The sequence below is a fragment of the Bufo bufo genome, chromosome 4 (genome assembly GCF_905171765.1).
Source record: "Bufo bufo chromosome 4, aBufBuf1.1, whole genome shotgun sequence".
Taxonomy (NCBI): Eukaryota; Metazoa; Chordata; class Amphibia; order Anura; family Bufonidae; genus Bufo; species Bufo bufo.
Window position 1 is genome coordinate 125,476,345 of NC_053392.1, and position 15,856 is coordinate 125,492,200.

General features: G+C 49.7%; 1 protein-coding gene across 2 annotated transcripts in view; it reads left to right on the plus strand.

The window, feature by feature from the left end:
• Window positions 1-7,985: 7,985 nt before the first annotated feature.
• Window positions 7,986-15,856, plus strand: part of LOC120997651 (calcium-binding protein 39) — a 41,765-nt gene continuing 33,894 nt past the window's right edge. For both annotated transcript variants that reach the window (XM_040427842.1, XM_040427843.1), the window contains exon 1: window positions 7,986-8,331. The gene's annotated coding sequence lies outside the window, so the exon portion shown is untranslated. The remainder of the gene's footprint in view (window positions 8,332-15,856) is intronic.

A 15,856-nucleotide genomic window follows, 5' to 3' on the forward strand; every position in this document is an offset into this window, starting at 1 on the left:
GCGCCACCTGCTGTTTGTCCTTTTTCGAATTTCTATGACCTGCTCACTGAGATGGCCGCACATGCTCAGTTTCATCCTTCAACTGCCTCCTGAGCTGTGATAGGGAGAGCTGAGACACGCCTCCTGAGTTGTGATAGGGAGAGCTGAGACACGTCCCCTGAGCTGTGATAGGGAGAGCTGAGACACGCCCCCTTATCTGCAGCAGAAAAGACACTCCCCCTGAGCTGTCAGCTTGATAGCAGTGGCTATGGGGCCCTACGCCACTAGGGGGCCCGTCCGACCGCATTCAAATTATTATTATTTTTTTTTTTTATTAACACACACAGACACTACACACAGGCAGCCAGGAGGTGGCATAACTACCGGGGAAGCAGCTGCTTCGGGGCCCGACAGTTTATTTTCAAGTTAGTTAAATATCGATGTCTTACTGTTCAGGGCCCCTTCACAGCAGCGGTCTTAATGTTCCCTCGCTAATGTGCTCTAATCTTACTGTATATACTAAAGTCTCCTGATGTGTCTGGGATTTGAACCCACAACCTCCAATGTATCAGTGTATCAGAGGCAAAGCATTAACCCTCACAGCCATAGAGAAGGCATTGCAACTGACTGAAAAAATTTGACACTTCTACTGTTATAGCTGGCTAAGTGTACATCTATACACATGACAGCTGCCCCAACACACCCAGCACTGCTATATCTCTATATGACAGCTATCCCAGCACACTCAGCTCTGCTATATCTCTATATCTCTATATATGAGCAGCTATGTGTATAGTGTATATGTGTACACTTAGCCAGCTATAACAGTAGAAGTCTCATAATTTTTCAGTCAGCAGCAAGGCAGCTGTTATGGTCTTGAGGGTAGGTGCTCTGCCTCTGATACAGAAGGTCGTGGGTTTGAATCCCAGCAGAAACCTTTTCTGAAATACAAGCAGTGACTCCATATATGGACATACAGGGCGGGACACAGGAAGAGGCTGCATCGCATCGCTGACATGGAGGTAAGTAGAAGTGTTTATTTTTCTTTTTTTTAATACCCGACTGTTACTGCCATGGGGGGAGCGTGGGGGGGGGGCACTTGATACTGGCACATGGGGGGAGGGGGGTTGGCACCTGACCTGATACTGGCACCTGGGGGGGGGGGGGGGGTTTGGCACCTGATACTGGCACATGGGGGGGGGGGGAGAGAGAGGCACCTGATACTGTGGATGGCACTGTTCAGGGGAGGGGGATCTGTGTATGGCACTATTTAGGGGAGTGTGGATGGCACTGTGGATGGCACTATTTAGGGGAGGGGGGATCTGTGGATGGCACTATTTAGGGGAGAGGGATCTGTGGATGGCACTATTTAGGGGAGAGGGATCTGTGGATGGCACTATTTAGGGGAGAGGGATCTGTGGATGGCACTATTTAGGGGAGGGGGGATCTGTTGATGGCACTATTTAGGGGAGGGGGGATCTGTGGATGGCACTATTTAGGGGAGGGGGGATCTGTTGATGGCACTATTTAGGGGAGGGGGATCTGTGTATGGCACTATTTAGGGGAGGGGGATCTGTGGATGGCACCATTTAGGGGAGAGGGATCTGTGGATGGCACTATTTAGGGGAGAGGGATCTGTGGATGGCACTATTTAGGGGAGAGGGATCTGTGGATGGCACTATTTAGGGGAGGGGGATCTGTGGATGGCACAGAGGGGGGGGGGGGCCCATAATTTTGTTTTGCTATGGGGCCCATGCATTTCTAGCTACGCCCCTGGACACGCCCCCTTAGCTGCAGCAGAAAAGACACTCCCCTGAGCTGTGATAGGGAGAGCTGAGACACGCCTCCTGAGCTGTGATAGGGAGAGCTGAGACACGCCCCCTTATCTGCAGCAGAAAAGACACTCCCCCTGAGCTGTCAGCTTGATATAAATCTAGCAGAGCAATGAATGTGGAGATCTCTGGAACCATGTGAGGTACAGGACTGGTTCTAGCTTTGTTAGAAAGAGATTGTCAGGTACTATATGATGTCTGATTTTTATTTTTTAGAATAATCATGGGATAACCCCTTTATTTAGCTGTTGGAGCATACGGCACCCTGGCTTTGTGTGTCGATCTTCTAGTTTACTTTTGACTGGGGTACGGATCGGGTGATGTGCGCCGTTGCATCTATTGACTGGCCTTAGCAGTGAAGTGTCCACAAGCGGCAGGTCACTGGTGGCTCAAGTGCCGCTTGGGGACATGTCACCGCTGAGGCCGGTCATTGCCTGCAGCAGAGCGTGTCACCCCCTCTTGTGCTGGACATTTACATGTGGGGACCAAAGTGCAGTGAAGAAAAGAACCAGGAATGAGTGTCTGGGAGCAGGCAAGAATGCTTCCACTGACAGGTCCCACTCAGTATATGTGTGTGGGGGATTATTTAAAATACTTGTAAATTGGATTACCCCTATAAGTCATATGTAAGTTGAACACATTGGGTACTATAACAGGTATAGTAAGTTTCCATGTCACAAGGATAGTGCTATACTAGTCATAGCTATAGTAAGAACTGTAAGCTCACACTCCAAATGTGAAGTGCCCCTCTTCCTGTTCCCAGTGCACTTATTGTTTCAGTTGGGGTGAGGAGATTAGTGCCTACCATACACTGCTGGTGCTGCTTAACCCATAGGGTAACATAGTACGTAAGTACAATTGAAAAGACATGTCAATCATGATCTGGACATTATTTTAATACCTTTGGATCTCCTTATGGGTGACATCAGGCCGCTCCCATACCCATTAGATTGCTGGTGGACCCTGTGGATATAGTGAGACTGATGACATACAGTCAGGTCCATAAATATTGGGACATCGACACAATTCTAACATTTTTGGCTCTATACACCACCACAATGGATTTGAAATGAAAGACTGTCAGCTTTAATTTGAGGGTATTTACATCCAAATCAGTTGAACGGTGTAGGAATTACAACAAGTGCCACCCACTTGTTAAGGGGCCAAAAGTAATGGGACAGAATAATAATCATAAATCAAACTTTCACTTTTTAATACTTGGTTGCAAATCCTTTGCAGTCAATTACAGCCTGAAGTCTGGAACGCGTAGACATCACCAGACGCTGGGTTTCATCCCTGGAGATGCTCTGCCAGGCCTCTACTGCAACTGTCTACAGTTCCTGCTTGTTCTTGGGGCATTTTCCCTTCAGTTTTGTCGTCAGCAAGTGAAATGCATGCTCAATCGGATTCAGGTCAGGTGATTGACTTGCCCATTGCATAACATTCCACTTCTTTCCCTTAAAAAAACTCTTTGGTTGCTTTTGCAGTATGCTTTGGGTCATTGTCCATCTGCACTGTGAAGCGCCGTCCAATGAGTTCTGAAGCATCTGGCTGAATATGAGCAGATAATATTGCCTGAAACACTTCAGAATTCATCCTGCTGCTTTTGTCAGCAGTCACGTCATCAATAAATACAAGAGAACCAGTTCCATTGGCAGCTATACATGCCCACGCCATGATGTCGTTTGGCAAACTCTAATCTGGCCTTCCTGTTTTTGAGGCTCACCAATGGTTTACATCTTGTGGTGAACCCTCTGTATTCACTCTGGTGAAGTCTTCTCTTGATTGTTGACTTTGACACACATACATCTACCTCCTGGAGAGTGTTCTTGTTCTGGCCAACTGTTGTGAAGGGTGTTTTCTTCACCAGGGAAAGAATTCTTCGGTCATCCACCACAGTTGTTTTCCGTGGTCTTTGGGTCTTTTGGTGTTGCTGAGCTTACCGGTGCGTTCCTTCTTTTTAAGAATGTTCCAAACAGTTGTTTTGGCCACGCCTAATGTTTTTGCTGTCTCTCTGATGGGTTTGTTTTGTTTTCTCAGCCTAATGAAGGCTTGCTTCACTGATAGTGACAGCTCTTTGGATCTCATCTTGAGAGTTGACAGCAACAGATTCCAAATGCAAATAGCACACTTGAAATGAACTCTGGACCTTTTATCTGCTAATTGTAATTGGGATAATGAGGGAATAACACACACCTGGACATGGAAAAGCTGAGAAGCCAATTGTCCCATTACTTTTGGTCCCGTAACAAGTGGGAGGCACATATGCAAACTGTTGTAATTCCTACACCGTTCACCTGATTTGGATGTAAATACCCTCAAATTAAAGCTGACAGTCTGCAGTTAAAGCACATCTTGTTCATTTCATTTCAAATCCATTGTGGTGGTGAATAAAGCCAAAATGTTAGAATTGTGTCGATGTCCCAATATTTATGGACCTGACTGTATATGTAATGCTGATGTAGATGTAAAATCTGAAAAATAACCATCTCTGACTGACATAGGCAGACTGGCCATAGACCCTGCAGGCAAATTTCCCGGTGGGCTGATTCTCAGAGGGCCACCCAAGTCCTCCTCTTGACCGCCAGCAAGGTATATAAAGATCTGATGCTCTCAGCATTAATTAAATGGGGTTATCTAAGAGTATAAAGTGTCCCCCCATGTGCCAGGCCCCCCCACATGGAATATACTTACCCCACTCCCCTCACCGCCGCTTGTCCCCGTGCATGAATGAGAACATCCGATGTCGGGGGGGGGGGGGACACAAGCCTCCCTAGTGTCACCTGCGATGCTAGGGAGGTTCGTCCCCGTCTGCCATTGGCTGCTTCCCCCCGACACCGGATGTTTTCATCCATGTACCGGGAGAAGCAGCAGCGGCGGTGCGAGGACCAGGAGCGCCGCAGGGAGCGGGGTAAGTATATTCCATGCGGGGGGCCCGGCACATGGGGGGACACTTTATACTCCTGGATAATGCCTTTAAGGTAGGAGCTTCAGACACTTATGCTCCTGGCCAGCAGCCGCCCTCGTGAATTCTACTGAAGATATAGTTTCATACTGTGGCGCGGACATCAGTATTTTGCTCTGCACTATGGTATTTGGTTCTGCTGAGGCAGTATATTGCTCTGCAGTTTGGTATCTGGTTCTGCTGGGGATTTTTTTTATGCTGCACTGTGGAATTTTGTCCTGCACTATGGTTTTCCTGGCCCCACCTTTTGTCAATTTGGATCCACCCTACAACATGGGGCCACTTTTAGTTTTTTTTTCCAGGGCCACATTAAATTCCCAATCTGCCCCTGCTGACTGATGAAAGTCTGCTCTGTAGTCCGGAACACTAGAGCCTTTATCACACGAGCCACACGGATTGTATCAGGATCAGAGCAGGAGAAAGTGATGGTTTTGCACACAAGTTCAATCAGTTTTGTCAGCGATTCTGTCCAGTGTCCACTGGCTTCACCCCAGAAAGCTGGACCTCACCGGCCAAACCCCCAAACTGATAAACCACGTCCGCCTAAGTGAAGCCATGCCCCCATCGCTAGCCAGGAAAAAAAGGGGGAAGGAGAGGGAAGAACTTTCTGAATGGAAGGTGAGCTGGGGACTCTCCCCCTCAGTCATAGGGAGCCATATCTGCGGGCTCTAGTGGCCAACTGGGGGTGGGAGAAGCCTCAGTCAGTTGCTGCAGCTCACACTCTGACAGCGCAGTGCTGCTGTCTGAGCGTGAGCTACTGAAAGGGTGGACATCCCTGGGTCCGTCCAGACCCTGCGCCGGACGGAGGACAGGGAGCCAGAAAACCGGACTGGCCGGCCTAAAACCGGACGTCTGGCCACCCTAGTGTCCACCCAGATTGTATGCGTTTTTCACACACATGAAGAAAAACTGAAGAATAACTATCTACAGCAGGAATCAGCAACCTCTGGCACTCCAGCTGTTCTCAAACTCCAACTCCCAGAATACTCCTTTCACTTCTATGGGAGTTACAAGAATAGCCGAGTAAGTGTGCATGCTGGGAGTTGTAGTTTCACAGCAGCTGGAGCGCAGAAGGTTGCTGATCTCTGATCTACACTTCCCAGCAGCCATCAGTGATAAACACAATGGGCCAGATTTATCATTAGCTCAAAAACAAACAAGTGGAAGTAATGTATCAAAATATCATTTATTATAAAATATAAAGTATGGGGAAACAACAGGATGGTATACAGTATACGGAAAAAGCAAAGGGCCAATGACACCATGGATAACCTATCAGCCTGTGCAATATAAAACACAGGGTAGCACAACCAGTAAACCAGGGCATTAGCTCTAGGACAACCAAAATAGCATGACACAAAATAGTCGCCGCAATAAAGCTATGTACAAAAAGTACAGGTGACCATACCTGGTTGACCATGAGCTAACCCATACATACCAAAATACATAGGCACCGAGACTGACCAGTATGGTATAGAATCCTCAATCAAAGTCGGTATCTAAATCTCAAGAATGACAACATGCACCTGGATGTAAGGGACCCACTATGGATATATATAGAAGTGCCCTATGGGAATACCAGGCTGTGCTGAACGCAGAACTTAGGGCTCTTTCACACCTGCGTTATTGTCTTCCGGCATAGAGTTCCGTTGTCGGGGCTCTATGCCGGAAGAATCCTGATCAGGATTATCCTAATGCATTCTGAATGGAGAGTAATCCGTTCAGGATGCATCAGGATGTCTTCAGTTCCGGTACGGAACGTTTGTTGGCCGGAGAAAATACCGCAGCATGCTGCGCTTTTTGCTCCGGCCAAAAATCCGGAACACTTGCCGCAAGGCCGGATCCGGAATTAATGCCCATTGGAAGGCATTGATCCGGATCCGGCCTTAAGCTAAACGTCGTTTCGGCGCATTGCCGGAGCCGACATTTAGCTTTTTCAGAGTGGTTACCATGGCTGCCGGGACGCTAAAGTCCTGACAGCCATGGTAAGTGTAGTGGGGAGCGGGGGAGCAGTGTACTTACCGTCCGTGCGGCTCCCCGGGCGCTCCAGAGTGACGTCAGGGCGCCCCAAGCGCATGGATCACGTGATCCATGTGATCACGTCATCCATGCGCATGGGGCGCTCTGACGTCATTCTGGAGCGCCCCGGGAGCCGCACGGACTGTAAGTATACCTCTCCCCCGCTCCCCGCTCCTACTATGGCAACCAGGACTTTAATAGCGTCCTGGGTGCCATAGTAACACTGAAAGCATTTGGAAGACGGTTCCGTCTTCAAATGCTTTCAGTACACTTGCGTTTTTCCGGATCCGGCAGGCACCTCCGGCAACGGAAGTGCATGCCGGATCCCAACAACGCAAGTGTGAAAGAGGCCTTACCTGAAGACATGGTAATGAATGGATGTCAGACCCTGAGCGCGAGACCTCAACCTGTTGTTTCCCCATACTTTCTATTTTATAATAAATGATATTTTGATACATTACTTCCACTTGTTTGTTTTTGTCTATTTTGGATGTTGTGCAAGTGGTAATTGTAGCTGTCTGGTTTGACAGAGTAGCCTTTGTGTAGGTTAATAGTTATCATTAGCTCAAGTCAGAATAATGGAGTGAAAAAGTCGCCAAAAAATGCGCATATGCTAAAACTGTGCACAAATTTGCGACTTTTTTCTGCTCTGCACTATGCTCGCCAGTTTTCTGAAAGTGGGCGTGTTTTCTTATGTAAATGAATCTCTAGACAGATTTACTATTGGAACTATTTAAAAAGTCGCAAAAAAAATCACAAAAAAATGCGCAATTTCACTCCAGTGAGGACCTTGCTTATCTTATGAGACTGTCTCCAAAGCTCGCGATGTAACATCATTACTTCTATTTGTGTTAGCCATTAAAAGGTATCAAACCTGCAATACTCTTTGTTTCTCTTAATGAGAGCAGTAAACTGAACTACGTCCACCTCACACCAGGCCATTTGTCTCCTCTCTATGTGCCACAATACACGTCCTCCTCACTAGTCTCCTGCCCCCAACCACAGTGTATGTGTCACATTCTACAGGACACCACCCACTGAATGTACACTCTCGGCTGTTACCCCCGACGCCAGCACACGGGGGAGCCTCTGAGCTAGCTGCGCACCACACTGACCTTTCTAGCCCTGTTTACCATAGAGTTTACTCTTCGGCTAGCTCTCCAGTTCCCTGGCTGGCGCCGTGTGAGTGACGTTATCTCGTGCGCCGGAAGTGATCCCTCTGGGACCGAGAACACCATAGAGACGGGAGGAGCCGCCCGGAGTGACCCGTGAGAGAGAACAGAGACCCCCGGAGTGACCCTTTACTAGAGACGCCCGGGTGTGACAGGAAAGGAGGGGCACTGCAACAGTGTCGCGGAATTTCCGACACCCCGGAAGTGACTGGAGAGGACAAAAGCCCTGGGAAGGAGCGGAGAAGAAAGGAACCCCGTGTAGTGGACCGTCAGCAGAGAGACAGCAGCCAGAGAGAAGCCCTCGCTGACGGCAGGGAGCCCGGCAGAGGGTGTGTCCCTGCGTCTGGTGCTCGCTAGGTCATCTGTGAGTATCCCGGGTGCTGCTCTGGATGTGGCATTGTCTCCTAGGGCCGGGCAGTCCTGGCTCCACTTGTGCTCTGTGACCCTTTAGGTGGTCAGCCACAAGGCAGTGTGCCCAGGGCCAGCCATGGGATTGATGTGGGATGTCTGGTCTGATGTCCACTGATCAGCATGCTGAAGCTTGTAGTTCCAAACAGTTGGGAAGTCACGGGGTGCGGGCCACTGGTATAATCAGCAGTCATCTGTAATAAGAAGGGAGAGGGGCGCTTCCTGGCGTGCCATTGTCAGATGGTGGTTTGGATATCACTGGTAACAATAGGCACCAACCTGTGGCGATCAGTAGGTAAGGCTACTTTCAGACGCGCGTTTGGTGCGGATCCGCAAACGTATCCGTTCAGATCACTACGAGCACCTTGGTCCACCGGGACCTCTGAGCCCGCTGCTGCTGCACCTCCCATTCCTTCTGAGGAGGTGGGGATAGCTCTGGAGAAAGGTAAACATCTCGCAGGAATCCTTTGTCCTCCTAGGTAATGGGCGCCGCGGGCTCTGTCCACAGTTTACATGTCTCACGGTGTGAGATTGTAGCACATTGCCTCTGTTTATGTGAAGAGATAAAACTGGTTTATTTATGTTCTGCCCGCTATCAGTTTTCTATGGTTGGGTTTCCAGTATAGAGTCAGCAGGGTCTCTGTGACATGTAGTAGTTTTGTATATCTTAGAGATAAGGTATTGATCAAAGGGGCAGAGTTTTTCCCCCCATTTTTTTTTGTTCCTCACGCCGTAGTCTAGTGTCCTGACACCCGATGCTGTTTCACTGGTGTGGAACTAAAAAAAAAAGATGCGCCGTCAGGTAAGACTGGCAAATGTAGGTTCAGAACAGTGGTAGGTTGCTAACTGCTCCCAGTAAGAGCATTGCAGTCAGCCTGAGATAGTTGTATAGATTTTAGGTCTAATGTGCTATATAGTTTGTATAGTGCACCTGCGGTATATATAGTCTGTAGTGCACCTGTGGTGTGTGTGTGTGTGTATATAGTCTGTGTCCTGTACCTGCAGTGTGTGTGTATATAGTTTATGTACTGTACCTGCAGTGTGTGTGTGTATATAGTCTATGTACTGTACCTGCGGCGTGTGTGTATAGTCTATGTACTGTACCTGCGGCGTGTGTGTATATAGTCTATGTACTGTACCTGCGGCGTGTGTGTATATAGTCTATGTACTGTACCTTCGGCGTGTGTGTATATAGTCTATGTACTGTACCTTCGGCGTGTGTGTATATAGTCTATGTACTGCACCTGCGGCGTGTGTGTGTAGCCTGTGTAGTGCACCTGCGGTGTGTGTGTGTAGCCTGTGTAGTGCACCTGCGGCGTGTGTGTGTGTGTAGCCTGTGTAGTGCACCTGTGGCGTGTGTGTGTGTGGCCTGTGTACTGTACCTGCGGCGTGTGTGTGTGTGTGTGGCCTGTGTACTGTACCTGCGGTGTGTGTGGCCTGTGTACTGTACCTGCGGGGGTGTGTGTGTGTGTGTAGCCTGTGTAGTGCACCTGCGGCGTGTGTGTGTGTGTGTACTGTACCTGCGGTGTGTGTGGCCTGTGTACTGTACCTGCGGGGGTGTGTGTGTGTAGCCTGTGTACTGTACCTGTTGTGTTGTAATGTAACATCTCTTATAGTTGTGACTTTACATTGGAGCATATGACAGGCCTCTTCATTACACTATGGTCAGCAGTCTGGATGTAGCACTCCTATTTGGGCGCCTTCACACGCAGCAGATTTTGTGGCAGAAAATCCTGTGACTGAAAATCAATTCCATTCACCTTAGGCCGAATGAGCGGTCCATGGTATCCCGGCCTGGCATCCAGCTGAGAGCAGGACTGCACGACGTCATTGGTTGCTATGACGCCGTGCGCTTCATGCCGCCGCTGCACTACAGTAATACACTCGTATAGCGGCATGAAGCGCACTCCTGCTGTCAGCAGGACTCCAGGCCTGGATACCACGGACTGTGCATTCGGCCTTAGGCTACTTTCTCACTGGCGTTTTGGCTTTCCGTTTGTGAGATCCGTTCAGGGCTCTCACAAGCGGTCCAAAACGGATCAGTTTTGCCCTAATGCATTCTGAATGGAAAAGGATCCGCTCAGAATGCATCCGTTTGGCTCCGTTCCGTCTCCATTCCGCTTTTGAGGCGGACACCAAAACTCTTCCGTTTGACGAAACTGAGCCAAACGGATCCGTCCTGGCACACAATGTAAGTCAATGGGGACGGATCCGTTTTCTATGACACAATCTGGCACAATAGAAAACGTTTCCGTCCTCCATTGACTTTCAATGGTGTTCAAGACGGATCCGTCTAGGCTATGTTATAGATAATACAAACGGATCCGTTCTGCACAGATGCAGACAGTTGTATTATCGGAACGGATGTGCGTGTGCAGATCCATGACGGATCCGCACCAAATGCGAGTGTGAAAGTAGCCTTAAAAGGTTTCTGTCATCATAAAAATCGTTATGTATCTGGCTGATGTTAGCGATGTGCTAATGTCAGCAGAACATAACTGTAGGACTTATATCTCCCTGCCTGCCGCCGTTTGTGCTAAATAATGACTTTTATAATATGCTAATGAGCCTCTCGGTGCCAGGGGGGCGTTGCTGCAGCACCTAGAGGCTCCGTCCTCTCATCATTTGGCACGCCCTTGTAAAAGTGATTGACATCCTCGGTGCCCCGCAAATCCCGCGCCTGCACTGTTCATTTTAGTATTAGGTGCAGACGCAGTGAGTGAATGACGCTCACCTGCTGCCGTCCTTCATTCACTGCGCCTAATACTAACATGGACGACGCAGCCGCAGGATTTGCGGGGCACGGAGGAGACCGAGGATGTCAATGACTTTTACAAGGGCGTGCCAAACGGTGAGAGGACGGAGCCTCTAGGTGCTGCAGCAATGCCCCCCTGGCACCTAGAGGCTCATTAGCATATTATAAAAGTTCTGCTGACATTAGCACATCGCATTTCTGATGACAGAAACCATTTTAATGCAGAAATCCATATGCTTGCTGCCCCATTCAGGTGAATGGAACAGATTTTCTGCCACAAGATCTGCTGTGTGTGAAGGCGCCCTTACACCCTCAGTCTTGAGACTGCGATCTTCTACAATGTATTTCTTTAATGCACTGTGTGATGCAACCCTTCGTATATCAGCGACTCCTTGTTATGTAACGCAGGGCACTTCCTATTTTATATGTTTGCCGTGATTATGCCTTATTAGGCCATTACTGCGCCTCCTGGTATCCGGTATATGTGGATGATTTATAGTCTTAGTGAAATGAGTGCAGCAGTAGGGTTTGTCTTCCGCTCATGGCGCGTTCAATAACTCTAAAAATGTTAGTCAAGAGGAGCCCCTACATCATGCACAGTATGTGCGATACTTTGTTAGATCCACAGGTCGTGCTACATTTTTTCTGGAAGAGTAAAAATACTCCTCTTACCATTTTTGAGGAGTATTTTCAGCCGATGAGGAGTACGAAAGTTACAGTAATTCAAATAGTCAATACGAAGGCCTACATAACATTAGGGGGTTGCTATTTATGCAGGGAAACCATTACTAGTACTCTAGAACTGTCTTCCATGCATAAATAGCAAATTTAGACCATTTTAAATCTAGCTGAGGTCCCTGTTGCGCTGAGGGGGCCGGCACCACTGAGGTCCCTGTTGCGCCGAGGGGGCCGGCACCACTGAGGTCCCTGTTGCGCCGAGGGGGCCGGCACCACTGAGGTCCCTGTTGCGCTGAGGGGGCCGGCACCACTGAGGTCCCTGTTGCGCCGAGGGGGCCGGCACCACTGAGGTCCCTGTTGCGCCGAGGGGGCCGGCACCACTGAGGTCCCTGTTGCGCCGAGGGGGCCGGCACCACTGAGGTCCCTGTTGCGCTGAGGGGGCCGGCACCACTGAGGTCCCTGTTGCGCTGAGGGGGCCGGCACCACTGAGGTCCCTGTTGCGCTGAGGGGGCCGGCACCACTGAGGTCCCTGTTGCGCTGAGGGGGCCGGCACCACTGAGGTCCCTGTTGCGCTGAGGGGGCCGGCACCACTGAGGTCCCTGTTGCGCTGAGGGGGCCGGCACCACTGAGGTCCCTGTTGCGCTGAGGGGGCCGGCACCACTGAGGTCCCTGTTGCGCTGAGGGGGCCGGCACCACTGAGGTCCCTGTTGCGCTGAGGGGGCCGGCACCACTGAGGTCCCTGTTGCGCTGAGGGGGCCGGCACCACTGAGGTCCCTGTTGCGCTGAGGGGGCCGGCACCACTGAGGTCCCTGTTGCGCTGAGGGGGCCGGCACCACTGAGGTCCCTGTTGCGCTGAGGGGGCCGGCACCACTGAGGTCCCTGTTGCGCTGAGGGGGCCGGCACCACTGAGGTCCCTGTTGCGCTGAGGGGGCCGGCACCACTGAGGTCCCTGTTGCGCTGAGGGGGCCGGCACCACTGAGGTCCCTGTTGCGCTGAGGGGGCCGGCACCACTGAGGTCCCTGTTGCGCTGAGGGGGCCGGCACCACTGAGGTCCCTGTTGCGCTGAGGGGGCCGGCACCACTGAGGTCCCTGTTGCGCTGAGGGGGCCGGCACCACTGAGGTCCCTGTTGCGCTGAGGGGGCCGGCACCACTGAGGTCCCTGTTGCAGTGATTTTATGAGGTTTAAAGGGTTTGTCCTAAGATTGATATTTATCACCTGTCGTTAAAGAGGACCCCTCACCTCTCCGGATTTGTCTGTGTTGGAAACTACTTGCACCCCCCATGTAATAACAATCCTGGAGCATCTATTCTTATGACTTTATGTTGCACCATTCCTCTTATCTCTGCTATTAGTTATGAATGACTTGCTGCCAGTTTGCAGCGAAAGTCCAGATGGGGGTGTCGCTGCACAGACTGATATTATTCAATCAGTGATGTTAACTGGTAACCCCCCCCCCCCCCCCCCCGCTGGACCTTTATTGCAGACTACTAGCAATTTGCTCGTAAGTTCTAGTAGGAATAATAGAGGAATGGTACAATATAGAGTCACAAGAATTTATTCCCCAGAATTGTTATTGCATGGGAAATGCAAGTCGTTACTAAAACAGACATGTCCCCTTCAAGTACATGATCGCTGGGGGTCCCACCTTGGTTACCATGTTCTAGTGCTCTCTGGGTCGAGTATGGATAGGTAAATAGTGTTGATCTTGAGACAATCCCTTACATTTTTGCTGCTGTTCCTGTGCCGCTGGTCACTGGGGTTTGCCATCCATCACGTGGCCATTGCTGCCCACCAAAGTTGCGTCCTTTGTAGATGAGCTCTCAGGTGGGTATGTCGTGCCACCGGGGCTGTTTGTAGACTCTGAAGAGACCTGAGGCACTGGCAGAGCAGGACACAGGCACAATGGATGGTGGTGCATGCTGGTGCCAAGGGCACAAGGCGAAAGACCCGGGCACATACCTCAGGTGCCAGGAGCTCACTTGTTGTGGATCTGGATGATGACATCACGCAGTGATAACCACCAGGCTCGCCTGTAGATCTAGGGTGCAGCAAACTTCGGCACTCCAGCTGCTGTGAAACTACAACACCCAGCATGTTCTTGTAACTCCTAAAGAAGTGAAAGGAGGATACTGGGAGTTGTAGTTTCAGCACAGCTGGAGTGCCGGAGGTTGCTGATCCCTGATCTAGAGGCTGTCATTTTGTGTTATGCTTGATCTTGCTATAAAGGGGAGTTCGTCTTCCATGACCCATTGCCCTATCTCATGCCATCAGATAATGCCACAAAATTGCCACCACCGCTGTGGTTATTGGATTATACAGTCTTACAGCGAAGAATTCATGCACTTGGCAGAGGGACTGTATGTCCTCGAGGCTGTAAATGGCCACATGCAGTCCTGGTAGCACCATGTGCCGCCACATTACAGAAGAAATCCTTATAGCACACAATATGTCTAGTTCAGCATCTGATGGAACATGCTGCAATGAATCATCCTTGATGGATTCATAGGAAAGGTGACAGAGGTCCGTTATGGAGGTTGTCTCCTGTTGGCGTGTCTAGCCCTAGACCTTCTATTGAGGCCATCTTCAGTACCGCGCTCGGCTAAGCGCTTCAGACTCATCTTTATAGAGAAAAACAAGGCGCTCAGATCGCCGCTAAATTTCACCGCAAGCCCACTTACCCCGCCAGTGAGGATCGCGCGCCTCCTTCCTCACTTCAGAGTGGTGTGCCATAAGCTCCGGCAGCCCGCTCAAACTGACCAATAACAAAGCTCCTCACTGTAAGGAGCCTTGTTATTGGTTGTTTCAGGCAGCAGCAGCATCGCTGCGCTGCCTGTGCCGTTCACGGCACTCACAGCACTGATGAATGGCAGGGAAAAGTCTAAGGCGTATTGATACGCCTTAGACTTTTTCCAGGGAGTAAAATGGCCTGAACAGGCGTCATTGCGACCTCTGGTTAGATCACGGTTTGTTGTCAGCAAATAGAAACATTCATGGTTCTGTCCAGAGGCAGAAAACGTGTCCTGATCATATCCTGGTGACGCAGCCGCATGGCTCCTTGCAGTAGAGCGCTCTTGAACATGTCAGTTTCAGCGCGGTGGATTGCGCCGTAAGAGCATTTATTTCTAAATGAAAACATTGCTAGAAATAAAAGTCCACAAATTGTCCTCGTGTCTGACGTCTGTGAAGCCGAGGTAACAGATTCTGAGCGGCACTTCACGCGGCAGCTCCCGGCTGGTATATGATTATGCATTTACCTGTGCACATTGTGGATTACACACTGCTTTTCTGAGCGGATCCTTGTGCAGAAGCACCGCAGCGTAATACCGTACCAGCATAGACAAATCTCATGTACACTTCGTTCTGTGCAGAAATTGACCTGCTGTGCGAATTAAAAAATACGCAGCAAGTCAATTATATTTGCGATTTTTGGTGCGGATTTCACCCTTTTCAATGGAAGCGTAAGATCTGCGGCAAAGCACTTAAAATCCGCATGAAAACTACAAGTACCGTGTGCAGTTTTTAATGCAGAAAAAAAATTCAGTGCGGAATGTTTTATTGTGTGCAAGTAATCAACAGTATAGCTCATTTAAAGGGAATGTGCAGGATCCTAAAAAATTTCCTTTAAAGGGCATCTGTCAGCAGATATGACTAGAGATGAGCGAACTTCTGTTTTAAGTTCGGCGTCTAAAGTTCGGCTTCTGGTTAGCGGAGGATCCCGATAAGGATTCCGAATTCCGTTGTGGTCCGTGGTAGCGGAATCAATAATGGCCATTATTGATTCCGCTACCACGGACCACAACGGAATTCGGAATCCATATCGGGATCCTCCGCTAACCGGAAGCCGAACTTTAGACGCCGAACTTAAAACAGAAGTTCGCTCATCTCTAGATATGACCTATGAAACTGGCTGACCTGTTACATGTTAGGCTACTTTCACTCTCGCGTTTAGTGCGGATCCGTCATGGATCTGCACAGACGATCCGTTCAGATAATACAACTGTCTGCATCCGTTCAGAACGGATCCGTTTGTATTATCTATAACATAGC